At 34.8% G+C, this 13,077-nt stretch overlaps 1 protein-coding gene across 1 annotated transcript in view; it reads left to right on the forward strand.

Annotated features, from left to right (window-relative positions):
- Positions 1-13,077, forward strand: part of DENND1B (DENN domain containing 1B) — a 253,493-nt gene that overhangs the window by 87,843 nt on the left and 152,573 nt on the right. Inside the window, exons 3-4 of the mRNA XM_007459659.1 lie at positions 3,358-3,407; positions 5,388-5,507. The gene's annotated coding sequence lies outside the window, so the exon portion shown is untranslated. The remainder of the gene's footprint in view (positions 1-3,357; positions 3,408-5,387; positions 5,508-13,077) is intronic.

Consider the following 13,077-nt stretch of genomic DNA (forward strand, 5'->3'; position numbering starts at 1 on the left):
AAGAGAGAGGTCTAGGCAACTACCTTGTGCTTGTTTGGGTAACGGGGTGGGCGGTGCTGCCGTTCTGGGTGATAAGGAGTATAAAACTGAAAGAGTGACTTCAGTTTTGTTCATTCTGCACTGGAGGTGTCTGGGGAGTGTTCAGAGATTGATACTAGAAAGTAGTTAGAAGTGTAATCCTGGAGTTCACAGAAGTATCTGAACTATAGGACTAAGAAATTTGGTAGTTGTAGTTGAATCCGTGGGTGTAGGTGAGATTGCTTAGGCAGGTGTAATTTACTGAGTGTGGCAGAGAGGACTGTTGGAACCTCAGCATTTCAATGGAGGGCAGGGGAAGGAGCCATTGAGGACAAGGAAAACAAGTACTGATCCCAACGATGGTGCATCTCCTTGCCTCTTAGATTTTTTTCAGAGAAATTGTAAGACCTTTGTAGTTACTGAACTCTAATCAGGAGGTAAACTTTACATATTTCAGCTTTTTTTTTTTAAAGTAGATTCTTAAATGCTCCTTTCCTCTTTTATTTGATCAATTTATAATGCTCAATGGTAACCTCATGGGTAGTCAATATACCACTCTTAATACGAGCAGTTTCTTCTCTCTTACACAGTCAATTTGATCATAATGCTTATTAGTACAGATACAGGATATAGTACCAAAAAACCACAGTGTATAAATTTGCATTAATCCTTGTTTTCAGTCATTTATATATTTCCCAGTCAGTTTATTTATATAGTAGTAGACGTGTTGTTTCTAGGGCATATGCAGATATATGTGTTACTGCCTCTTGTATTTTGCTATTCAAAATTTTATATTCTATTAATATATCATTCTTTTTGTTATTTCTATTTTTAACATTTGACATGTTAGCCAATGTGTTCTTTCTATGAAAAAAAATCTTTTAGAGAATTAAGAGGATTTTGAGAACCCAGATAATTTTTCTTGCCTGTGGAAATTAGGTATTTCATAAAAACAAAAGCCGGTAGGAATAGAGAAACATAACTTTTGAAGAGTATTGTCTTAAACCTTTCACGTAATCTTCGGATGCCAATCCAGAAATGTGTGTGTGTATGTGTCCTATCAAGAACACAGTGCGGTGGAAATACCAGAGTTTATGAGCACTTCTAATCAATATAAAAGTACAGTTTTCAATTAACATCATTGTTAAAAGGATCCAAAAAACTATTTGCATGTATTTTATTCCTCCCTCCAGCTCTCTTCCCTCCCTCTCTCTCTCTCATCTCTCCCTCTCTCTCTCTCTCTCTCTCTCTTTTCTTTTTCAACCTCAGTTTGAATAGCACCTGTAATTAAGGAAGAAAACCGAGCCCTGGGAGCTAGGTAGGACTTGCAGCCATTGATCTGTGTAAGCCCAGCTTATACTGTCAGGGGAGGAACAGTCAACTGCTGAGCTGCTTTGTCACTGACATAAGCTGAGAGAGGATTTTTTTGTCTATACTGTTTATACACTAGTCTATAGACCTGCTGGCTGGTTGAATTTTAAAGAGTGCGGAGGTTTAAAGACTTGTCCCCTGAGGGATGCTTCTGCCAGTTGGAGAGCGAGCCGTAGCTGTTTTGCAGAAGTGTGTGCATGTGTGTTGCTTCTGGAAGGAAGGAGGGGGAGGGTGTGAATGATTGAGCAACTAGGAAACACTCTTCTTTATTTGAGTCTTAAAATCGATGTGAAATATATTATTAATTTGGGTATATTTGGAAGCAGACAATGGATTTTGAATATCTGTCTTTATTGTTACAGAAATGATATGAATAGCTTTGCAGGGGGAGTATCTGAATAGCGTTCATGTGTGTTGTAAATATGGGAAATGGCTTCACTTTTTGCAGCACAAGATAAGGATTAGCAATGGTCAGATGAATTGTTCTCTTTTGTAATGTCCTGTTTTCAGTTTAAGTAATTTGAATTATTTCAAGCTTAGCAGCTCTTTTAGTTCCATTTATTGATAATAAAACATTGTCAGTAGTAAAACAGTTGGCTTTTTCTAAATACGGGGTTTGCGCTTGTACTTACACATGTATGTTCATAAGCAAACCTGGGTACCCTGCCCTAAAGATAGAAGATAGCTTTTTTACATATGCTTTTCTTTCAGCTTCAGGGACTTAAGGCTCTTGAAGCTTTCTTAGGTTTTGGCATTGGAATTTTACAATGGTTTATTTTTACTTGATACTTTATACCAGTTTACATTTTAAAAGAATGTGAGAAATTCTGCTTAAAACACTCAATCCTATGACTGTGTATAGGGCTTAATATTCATATACTGATGATTTCTCTGAATGTAAGTTTTATTGGTAGAGAAGTAGTGATAGGGCATTTTTTGCTGGGGAGTGGCTACTGCATGAAGATATTTGCTCTTTACTCTTTTAATATGAAGCCTCTTCATCAATCTCTGCTTTCTCTTGTAAAATCGCCTGGCTTTAAACTTGTGTGATGGTGTCTTCAATTCTGACTCTATGACAGGAGTTAATTTTAAGTTGTTTTTCATATTTAACAAAATAGATCTTTTTCTGTTTTTTTGCCAAATATCTGACAATTATCTGCATTTTGTTATACTTGTTAATGTATATGATTTCTAAAAGCTTTTGAAATTATTTTATAATAACTATAAAATCACTGCAGATTTCAAGTCAGTAAGATTATTTTCTAAGCTTAATTAAAACACTGATTTTCATATTAGGAAATTCTTAAATAAAAGTGCACAGAGTAGAAGCTATGTAGCTTTACATTAAAGGCTTATTTTTATATACACATTTCTTTAAGAGTGTTATTTGGGATTAAACTTAGTGTTACTGATATTGAATTTACCAAGAGTTCAACATATAAATGTGTTTCTTTAGCTATAGAAAATCCTGTTTTTTGAACCATTTTACTCTGGGGCACGTAGAGTTGTTATACCTCTCAGTAATTCATTGCTGCCAACCTCATTCCCTTTTCTCTGCCTGCATTTTAATTGAAACAACATTTATATTTCTGAGCCAGGATCTGTCAGAAGTCCCTGTGGCTACTCTGTGGTACAAGCAGCAGCAGACGCAGCTTACCCATATGGTGCGGTGCTTCTTGTAAAATCCATATGGCCTTGTTGAAGGGAGTCCCAGCGGGGATGTGAGGGGTGTTAATACCCTTCAGGCCAGGCCTTTCCCTCCTGGGGCTTCCGTGGCATTGTCAGTGCAATCTGCCAAAGCACACACTTAATTCCTTTTTAATAATCAATTATTTTAGTCTAGGAACCTCTGTTATTTTTCTTAAGAAAAAGACAAACTTTTTTTCCTAAAAAATGTCTCCAAAAAAGTTTTAACTGCATCTTTAAAAATATTCTAAAGCTTTTTTTTTTTTTTTTTTGCATTTGCAGGAAGTACTACAGACTGTGCCAAAGTTCTGTTTCCCCTTTGACGTTGAAAGGTACAGTATAAGTCATCATTTAAAATAACCTTAGCCTAATCTCAGTGAGCACATTAAAATTATCACATGTGTTTTCTTTATAAAATGAAATGTATTTTTTCCCCATTGCCTCTAACAAAAAAGACTAGAGGTTCAAAATTAAATAATATTTGAAATGGAGAAGTCTTCTAAATCATTATAGCTTCTGTTTATTCCACTGTGGCCAGTTAGGATTAGTCTTAAGGTTCCATTTCTTCCTTTTGTTCTTCAGGTACATGTTGTAAGCACTAGGAGAAAAAAACATTAATATGTCCTTTATCCGAGCCTTAGAATTGTGTCTTTTAAAATTAGATGTATATATCCTGGTTTCTATCTCACTTCACCCTGATTGAAAAGACCATCTGTGTGATATTGTAAAACTCATGGCTGGTTGTCTCCCAAGAATAGCTTTATAGAAATCGTGCAATATTATGGAAGGCTGCAGAGAAACCCTCTTACCTAGCAGTTTTGAAAATCTCATTATGTTTGTATTTTACTGAACAAATGCTGAATGAATAGAGTATTACCTGTGTATAACTGGAATGTCACAGAATATATAGCCCTTTGAGCATAATAACAGATCATTTATTGTTTTTCATGTGATTTTCATACCCTATTATCAGTTTTCTTTAAGGGTATGCTGTGAGGTGGTATTAAAAGAAAATTTATTTTAGGAAAATATTTTGCTAAAAGTAAAGATTAGTAAAAATCTAAAATTTTACAGTGTTAAAGATAAAAAAGCCTTTCGAACGATGGGCTAATTGATAGTAATAAGTACTGCTGGTGAATGATGCCCCTTGTTTTACCTCTTTTCTGGGGAATCACTTGTGCCTGCTAAAGTTGCAATTTCCAAATTAATAGCAAAGATGAAATAAAGGAAGAAAAGCTATGGAAGTAAATTGTGAACATTGGGCACTAGAGGGCACAGGAGACACTAGAGGTTGTTTGTGAAGTTTGTAAAAGTTAAAAAAACAAAAACAAACCTGTCCCCATAAAACTGTGTTTGTTAACTGTTCAGCATTTGAACTGCAGTATTTCCTGACAATTGAAAATGATTTGTAGTATTGGTGCAGTAGGGGTAAGTAGCTTGTTTCCTCGTACATAATTCCTGTGGCTGTTTCAAAGCCAAAGTTTAGGTGTCCTGGAAACTTTATTTTGGGACAAGGAAGCAGATGTTCAGTTATTGTTGTCTAATGGCAAAGTTATGGACAGTAACAGGAAATATATTTGTATATTTTAAATAACAGTAAAGGTTCAGCATAATGATTTGTACCGCACCTTACATGGCAGTGTGACACGTATGATGATACTTAGTTCACGTTAGCTCAGATTCTTTGTAGTAAGCTTTTTTTTATAGAAATTGTATTCTTCTTTTGTACTTGGAAATTTATTACCAGGATACAGGTAGCTCTAGAAGAGAATGCTAAAAAAAAATGCCAATAGTAATTTGTATGGTACTTTATTGGGTGAGAATGTCAACAGAAGAAGCAATTAAACAGAGTTGGTGGTGGCTGCCAGTAGGCTGTGCAGCAACATGCTTTGCTGTGTGAGAAGCCTTAGAGTCACCTGGAGGAGAGGCTGGGGAGGGGCGGACCGTCATATGACCAGCTTCTCACCTCCCCGGTTCCATTAGTAGTACGTTCGGAATTTATGAAATATTTGATAAGTACTTTCAAGCATGTGAAAACTTACGGTAAGATACCTTATGATTCCCTAGTAGGGGATTAGAATATGCTGAATTGCTCAGTCCATAAGACGTTACAACCTATTTTGGTACTTGCTTCATGATTTAGTTTACACATTTCACACTCGTTTTAGTTTTTAAAATGTCATTCTATCTCTGAGAACCAACTGATTGGAAAGGTGAAAACAATGCCACACATACATCTATTCTTGCATTTGCTTTTCTTTAAGAAAATTCTCACACAAGGCTTAAAGTGTTATAATACTACTGTATTTTAGAGTGTCTCAGAATCAAGTCGGACAGCACTTTGCCTTTGTACTGACAGACATTGAAAGTAAACAGAGATTTGGATTTTGCCGACTCACATCAGGAGGGAAAATCTGCTTATGCATCCTTAGGTAAGTATTTGTAGTAAAAAATAAAATTGGAGGCACGATAGATTAACGGTGTCTTTCTTTTGTACTTTGCTATGCTTGGGATGCTTAAAAATATGCTTATATATTTTTTAAGTTGTTTTCTTTAAATCCATCTAAGTTGAAAAATAATTTTATTTACTCTCTATATGGCATCAATTTGGTTTAAAGATTTACCAGTAACAGTAGAATTTTGCTTCAAAGAATTGGCTCCTTTTTTAAAAAAATTATTCTATTGAAGTATAGTAGATTTACAATATTGTGTTTGAATTGGCCCTTTTAAAGATTAGTTTTTGTGGGTTTATTTTTGAAAAATTAAGATACGAGGTCAGATAATATATGCTTCACATATTAAGTAGGATGCAAAAAATTCAGTTAAGTTAATATGTGTTCTATTGCTGACCCAGAACTTGGATTTTTGAAAGTGAATTTTTGGTTGAAGGTAAAGGTTGCAAACTGGTGATTCTGGGCAGAAGTGTTTAGAGGTGTTTTATTTGGCCCCATGGTGTTTAAAAAATTTTAGAAGGTGTTTCTAACCTTATAAATTTTAGTGAAATTTTGCATAAAGTTCACGTTTCTCGTTCCTTTTGCTAGCGCTGGTCTTGCTGTCCCAGCAACACTGAGCTGGTGCTGAGCAGCAGGTGTCTCCTTGTGTCAGGAGTCTGCTTGTTTCACAAGCCCTGCCTGTCCGCCTCCATCACTTACCTGGTTGGCCTGGACTCACTCGGTAGACAGTTGAGAGCGCGTCTCTGTCTGTGGACCTTGGGTTTGAGTTGCTAGTGCTGAGGAGGACGGTCCGGAAGGTTAGCTTCCCTTTAATATGTCCTGATGACTCAGAAATGTAGGTGTGTTCTATACAAATAGGACTTTATACTGTGATTACAATACGGATATTGGTCAAGCTAGATTCTATAGAAATGTTTATAGTAAACATTTTTATATTTTACTATATGTTTATAGTAAAAGAAATGACATTAAATTTAATGTTCATTTGCTTTTTAGCTACATTCCTCTCAATCTTTGAGGGTTAAGTTATAAATTCTACTCAGAATATCTTTTCATTAAAAGGTCAAATTTACAGAAAAGTTTCGAGCATGAGCTCTTGTCTACACATCCCCTAGATTCACAGTTGTTAGCCTGCTTCTGTCTCTCCCCACCTCCCCCCACTCTCTCAGTGTACACACGCACACGCATACGAACGCATGCGCGCATGCACACACACGCACACACAAATTCTGTATGTCTCTCTGTTGTAGTATTGTTTTTGCTGACCCATTTGAGAGTAAGACACCATTCTTATGTAATATTTGAATCTATTTTACATAAATTAATTATGATATCCATAATTAAAGAGTCTAAATCTTTCTCTTTGTTTTGAACTCTTAGCATACTTTGAATACAATGAATAATTAGCAAGTTTTTAAACTTTCACAATAGTCCCTATGAATGGGCTTGTAGAATAAACATTCTTAGCCATTTCTGTTTCAATTTAGGAAAGCCATTGTTAACCTCGAAATATTTACACAAAATATGGACTATAGCTATTTGTTAAATGATTGGAGGATTAGTATCGTGTCTGTATCTCCAAACCAGTTGTCATTAATTTGTAGGAAGCAGATTCTAGAGCAGTTACCATATCAGGTTACTTTTACGTAGTTCTCAAACCCGTCTGGGTGGAAGGAGACTTGAATGTTGTCGTTCTACATTAAGAACAGTCTCACCTGCAGAAAATATGGTTCACTTATACCAGTGTAATAAAAACCAAAAAAATCGTCTATGCCAATAAAGAAAACCTTTCACAGTAAGCATTATTGGTTATTTAGTCTTTTTAAAAAGAGTAAGGGTTCCTTTCATTTTTGTTATTTGGCGGTGCTTTCCAGTAGACAAGAAATGGTAGGTGTCAGAGCTTTATGAAAACCCATGGACGAGAGTGAGAATCTTAAATTGAGAAAATTCTATCCTACAGCTTGTTTTTTCCTAGAAAACCAAAAGACTGCCATCTCATAGGTGTTAACGGCATGTCTCAGTCACTGTCCTGGAAAGGAGTATGCAACGGTGTTCTTTGAGAACAGCCAGTTTAGAGACTAGCCAGTGAATTAGAGAACAGAGAATTAAAATATAATCAAATTCAGCAATTTATTTAGAAAGTTGTGATGGGTAGGTAGATACCTATTTTAAGGTGTAATCGGTGTATGTCTGTGAAAACAGTTTTGGCAAGTCTCGGTGAGTGCTGTAGTGAGAGGAATAATGGTGTTCTGGTTTGTCCACGGACTACACTGAGTCTTCACCACTTTCGATTGGACTTCATACGTGTTGAAAGGCAGGATGGGACTCTAAACGTGCTAGCAGAGATTGTTGTTGATTTTTAAAAACTACTGTAACCGTGAGAGCCTTTGAATCCTGACAGTGAATCTCGAAGCCAAAAACGTTGGCATCCTTTGACTACGTAATGACGAAAACTTCTGTTTGGTGACAAATATAGTAAGGAAATTGAATATTCCAATAATAAGCTGGTAGGACTATATTTACAACCACTGTGACAGAGAGTTAATCACCATAGAGTATAATAAGAGAGAGAAACAACCCAATAGAAAAATACATAAAGCATCTGAACAGCATATTCACAGAGGAAATGTGAATAGCATATACATACATATATATGTGTGTGTGTATATATATATATATATATACACACATACACCTGTGAATGATGCTCAGCCTTACTAAAGGTAAAAGAAACGAGCACATTACAATGGGCAGAAATGAAAAACTAAAAAAAAAAAAGCATGAGGGGAAGTAGATATTTCATGTGCTGCTTGTAGGACTGTAAAATGACATGACTTTTTGAAGGGGAATTTAAAAATATCTATCAGATTTTTAAAGTCTCCTTCTCCTTGACTCAGTTAATTCCAGTTCTTGAAATTTAAATCTCAGGAATATTCCCAGTGGTGAGTAGTAAAGTGTGAGCAAAGTTATTTATTATGACATGGTTTATAAGAGCAAAACCACTGGACGTAGATGTCTCTCAGGAGGAACTGATTAGGTGCTTTAGGGCCCATTCCCCAGGCTCCACTCTGTGCCCCCTCCCTGCCGGAATGCTATCTGTGCTGTTCACTGATGCGTTGTATTCCCAGTGCCTACAAGAGTAAACTCTTAATAGATATTTGTTGAATAAATACATTAATGAATTAATGACTAGTACAATGGAGTATTATTTATCTGTTAGGAAAAATTATACACACAGATACTGACTTGGAGAAATGTTTATGATATATTGTGAAATGATGAAAAGTTTCAAGGTAATATTTATAGTGTGTTCTTATGTTTGTAAAGAACAAGTTATATGTATATATAAATGTATATTTTAAGGAGTAGTCAATAACAGATTTATATATTAATATATGATTGTATATACTTATAAAAAGATAGATATCTAATTCTTTGACTTTGTACACTTCAGCATTCATCTACTTTTTGCAGTGAGCAAAAGTAATTTTAAGCAGTTTTTCCTGCAGTAAAATTCTGAGATGTCAGGACTATATAAAGAGCATATTAAAAATGTGTGGGAATTTACCCATATCATCTTTTGTCAGGTAAGACATCCAGGACAGGAAATGGTCCTACAAGTGTGTTTTCATGGAGATACTCCAAAGGCAGCAGCTGGTCATTGTTGACTAGCAGAATTAAGAATGGGAAGGGAACAGGCATTTCATTCTACACGCTTGAAATTTGGAATCACAGTGCAAAAGAATGATCTTTGGAAGAGAAAAAAACATTACTTGTGAGGTGACCTTCCCATCACCATCTTAGAGCCAGATATTAGTGTTTTTCTGTAATTTCAACACAGAATGTTCAACGTGGTGGAAATGCTTTGCGAGAGGGCAGGAGAAATGTGATTACACCTACAATTTATTTCCTACTATTTTTTTCTCTTCCAGCAACACTCAATTTCATCATATCCTTAAGGTGTAGTAGGGGGAAGTTTGTTTAGCTTCATATAAAACCAAGACTTAGAATTTAAGTAGTCATTTTTGAAGGGTTGTGGGAAGGGAAGGTAGACGTAGCAAACGAATTATTCGCGGGATTGGTTGGGGCAATCAGGTCTCTTCATTTAAAGGCCAATTTCTTGAATTCCAGACTCTGCTGCTTCCAGGGGTTCTGTGAGAGAAGAGCACCTCTGCTGGTGTTCTGAGTGTTCACTGGTGGCTGCCAGGGCTTTAGAGTAATGTTTGCATTCAGTGTTTTGGGAATGTCCTGGTCCTCTTATAATTCAGCTTTAATTCCAAGTCCTGAATTCTAAGGCTTCTTAGAATTAAGCATTAATAGGGCTAAAATTTATTGAGAAAAATGACAAAAATACTTGAATAAGCAAGACACAGAAATATGTCTTTAACCATGCTTTTCTGTTAACAAAAGTAATATATTTTACTATAGAAAAATTGGAAGAAAATAAAGAAAAAGAAAGTAAAGGCACTTATATTTGTAAAACATAACCATTGCTTAAATTTTGGTATTCATTCTAGACTTATTTCCATGTCTTGTTAAGACACATTTATAAATCTTTCTATTGGATAGCAAACTAAATATTTAACTGTAGTGTTTATTCACAGTTGGTAAAGTGAATGAATATATATAGAAGCAGTTAATAAATTGAAAAAGCTTCTATGGCTTTCATGTTATCCACTGTAAGTGCTGAGAATTTTTGTACATGCTTAATCTGACAATTGGTCATTTCACTTTTTTTTCTTAAAAGTTGAGATTTAGCATAAAGATGATTTCCTTTCTGATTATGGTTTTTAAAATTAGTTACTTATTTCTTTACCTGGAGTATATTGCGACTTTCAAATATGAAAAAATTTTAGCATCTTTTCCTTGAAGCTGTCTTTTGTGAAAAATTAGTGCATTTATATTGAAACACACTACATTTTTAGTTATTCTGTTGCGAGATAATACTGGATTGATTATTCAGAGGTCATTTTTAGTATCAGTGATTTAAGATTCTTAGATAGAAATTAATAATTTCTCCTGTTGTCTTTATATCCTGTTAAACACTAACTTTTTTTTATTGCTGATCAGCTATATCTTCATCAAAAAACTCTTCATTTAAAACAAAACAAAACTCTTCATTTATTTTACCTTCTAATGTTTGAGTTTGTGTTTTAATGATCTAAATTTTAAAACAAAAGTATAAATATCTCTTGAGCTTTTGTTGATATCGAACAGTTTAAAATATTTTAGGTCCCTAAAAGAGTAGTCATAATGAAAATGGGATACATTTAAGGATGTTTAAGATTTTTTAGTACAAAGTAAAATTAAATACAAATTGGTAGTAAATTTTCATTAGAAGGGCAAAAAATAACTCTGAGTGTTAGATTTCTTGAATAACAAAGACGTTTAGGTTAGAGATGACAATGATAATACTAATAATAACAAATAATACTAATAATAACAAATTAATAGCAACATCATTTAGTGTTTGTTTACTATAAGCCAAGCATTTTGCTAAGTGATGTATATACATTATTAATAAAAACTACTCTATGCCTTAGAGTTATGAGCTAGAAAATTTTCACATAAAGCTTTAAAGCTACTTTTCATCCTGGATGATGCCATTATATAAGACTTGAAAGTAATTTAGATTTACCTCAGAGTTCTAAGCTAGAAAATTTGCACGCAATGCTCTCAAAACCATGGGTTCTTCTTCGACTGGATTTATGCTATTATAAGTTTTGAAAGTAAGTGTATTTAATTTGTATGTGTTTCATTCTCTCTGTAGAAGAAATATTACAATTCAGGTTTATTTAATATAAAAGTCAATATTTAATTTTGAATTTTTGTATGCTTTAGCCTTTTCTATGGCATGTCTCTCCTACTTTAACAAGATTTCAAAAATACCCTGAGGGATTCCCTGGTGGCGCAGTGGTTGAGAGTCCACCTGCCGATGCAGGGGACGCGGGTTCGTGCCCCGGTCCGGGAAGATACCACATGCCGCGGAGCGGCTGTGCCCGTGAGCCATGGCCGCTGAGCCTGCGTGTCCGGAGCCTGTGCTCCGCAACGGGAGAGGCCACAACAGTGAGAGGCCCGCCTACCACAAAACAAAACAAAACAAAACAAAAAAACCCTGAGATATTACTAATTTAAATCATGCCATTGTTTGTAGAATTTAGAATTGCTTTCGTATAATAGCAAAAATGCAAGAAATAACTTTTCCCCTAATTGGATTAACATAATTTTACAAGTATAAAGTTGTCACCAAGGGTTCAAAATTAAATACTTTCATAAGGAAGACAGTTTGGTGTTTGGGGCCTTTGTAGTCCTCCCTGCCCACCTCCCCTGTAACTCATACCAAACTTGAGGCTTTCACACTCTTCCTTGAAGCAAGTCCCTTAGAAGCAGAATGTTTCAATTTTACACATTTTGTGTCAATTTTCCAGGCAGAAAACAGCCTCTAGACATTAGACATTTTTCTATGGAAAGGCAGTTTCCTTTGTTTTATTTGATTACTCTAAGTTAGGTTCCTGCTCACCACTTAGACTGTTAGTGGTTACCTGACTGTTTGACAAAAAACATTTCCTTTCCTTTATTTAATCTTTGACTTTTGGATGTAAAAGTTTTATCAGCTCGACAGTGGAAGCACAAGTGTGAGGGAAGTCTCCCATGGCTTTACATATACATCTGTCCTTTGCCTTATGTCTTTATGAAAAATTAAGGAAATAATCTTAGGAAATGCTTTGATTTTCGTTTTAAAATAATTGGCCTTCATGTATTTGTTTTACATTTATGTATGTTTACAAGACTATGAGAGTCCCAGGAATCCTTTGTTAAAGAACTACATTTTCAGTTTTATAAAATTCAAGTAGAGTATCTTATTTAGTCATTATATGTTGAATACATTTTTAAAAACTTTCTGGGATTTTTGTGTTTGGTTGTACAAAAACAGATTCGGACTGTAAAATTTAGTGAAAACCATTTTAACTTAATGATAATCAGCTTAGGAGCTTATACATTAGTTAAAAATTAATTGCTTTGAACTTATGTTGTTTGAAAATTATCTAAGAAACCACAAAAATAAAAACATGAGAATAACATTTCTTACCTGAGCAAGGTAAGCTTGTATAATTTATAATATTTATTTTATATATGTGTGTATGTATTTTTTTGGCACACATTTTATCTTTAAAGTGTGCAATGGAATCTTGTTAAAATATTTGAATTATTGACTACTTTGTGTAGCCTGGACCATTTTCTTGTCATATAAAAAAGTAAGCAGGACTTCCTGTTGAATAGTTGCTCCACACCAGGGGTTGTGAATTCAGTTACCTGTAGGGACAAGGTAAGGGCCTAAAATGAGATAAGCAGGTTTGGCTGACAGTAGGAAATTGGGGTGATCCAAATAAATAGCACATGGCCCATCCAAAGACAGAGGCTGTTACCCAGCTTTAGGTATTTGTTGCAAAGTTAAAATAAAAAAAAAGTGTAACCAGTATTGCCAGTTCTTTTGATTTTTAACCTTGATAAAGTCCAATTTACCAATTTTTTTTTTTTTTAGCGGTAC

This window comes from Lipotes vexillifer, unplaced genomic scaffold, assembly GCF_000442215.2.
Source record: "Lipotes vexillifer unplaced genomic scaffold, Lipotes_vexillifer_v1.1 scaffold830, whole genome shotgun sequence".
NCBI lineage: Eukaryota > Metazoa > Chordata > Mammalia > Artiodactyla > Lipotidae > Lipotes > Lipotes vexillifer.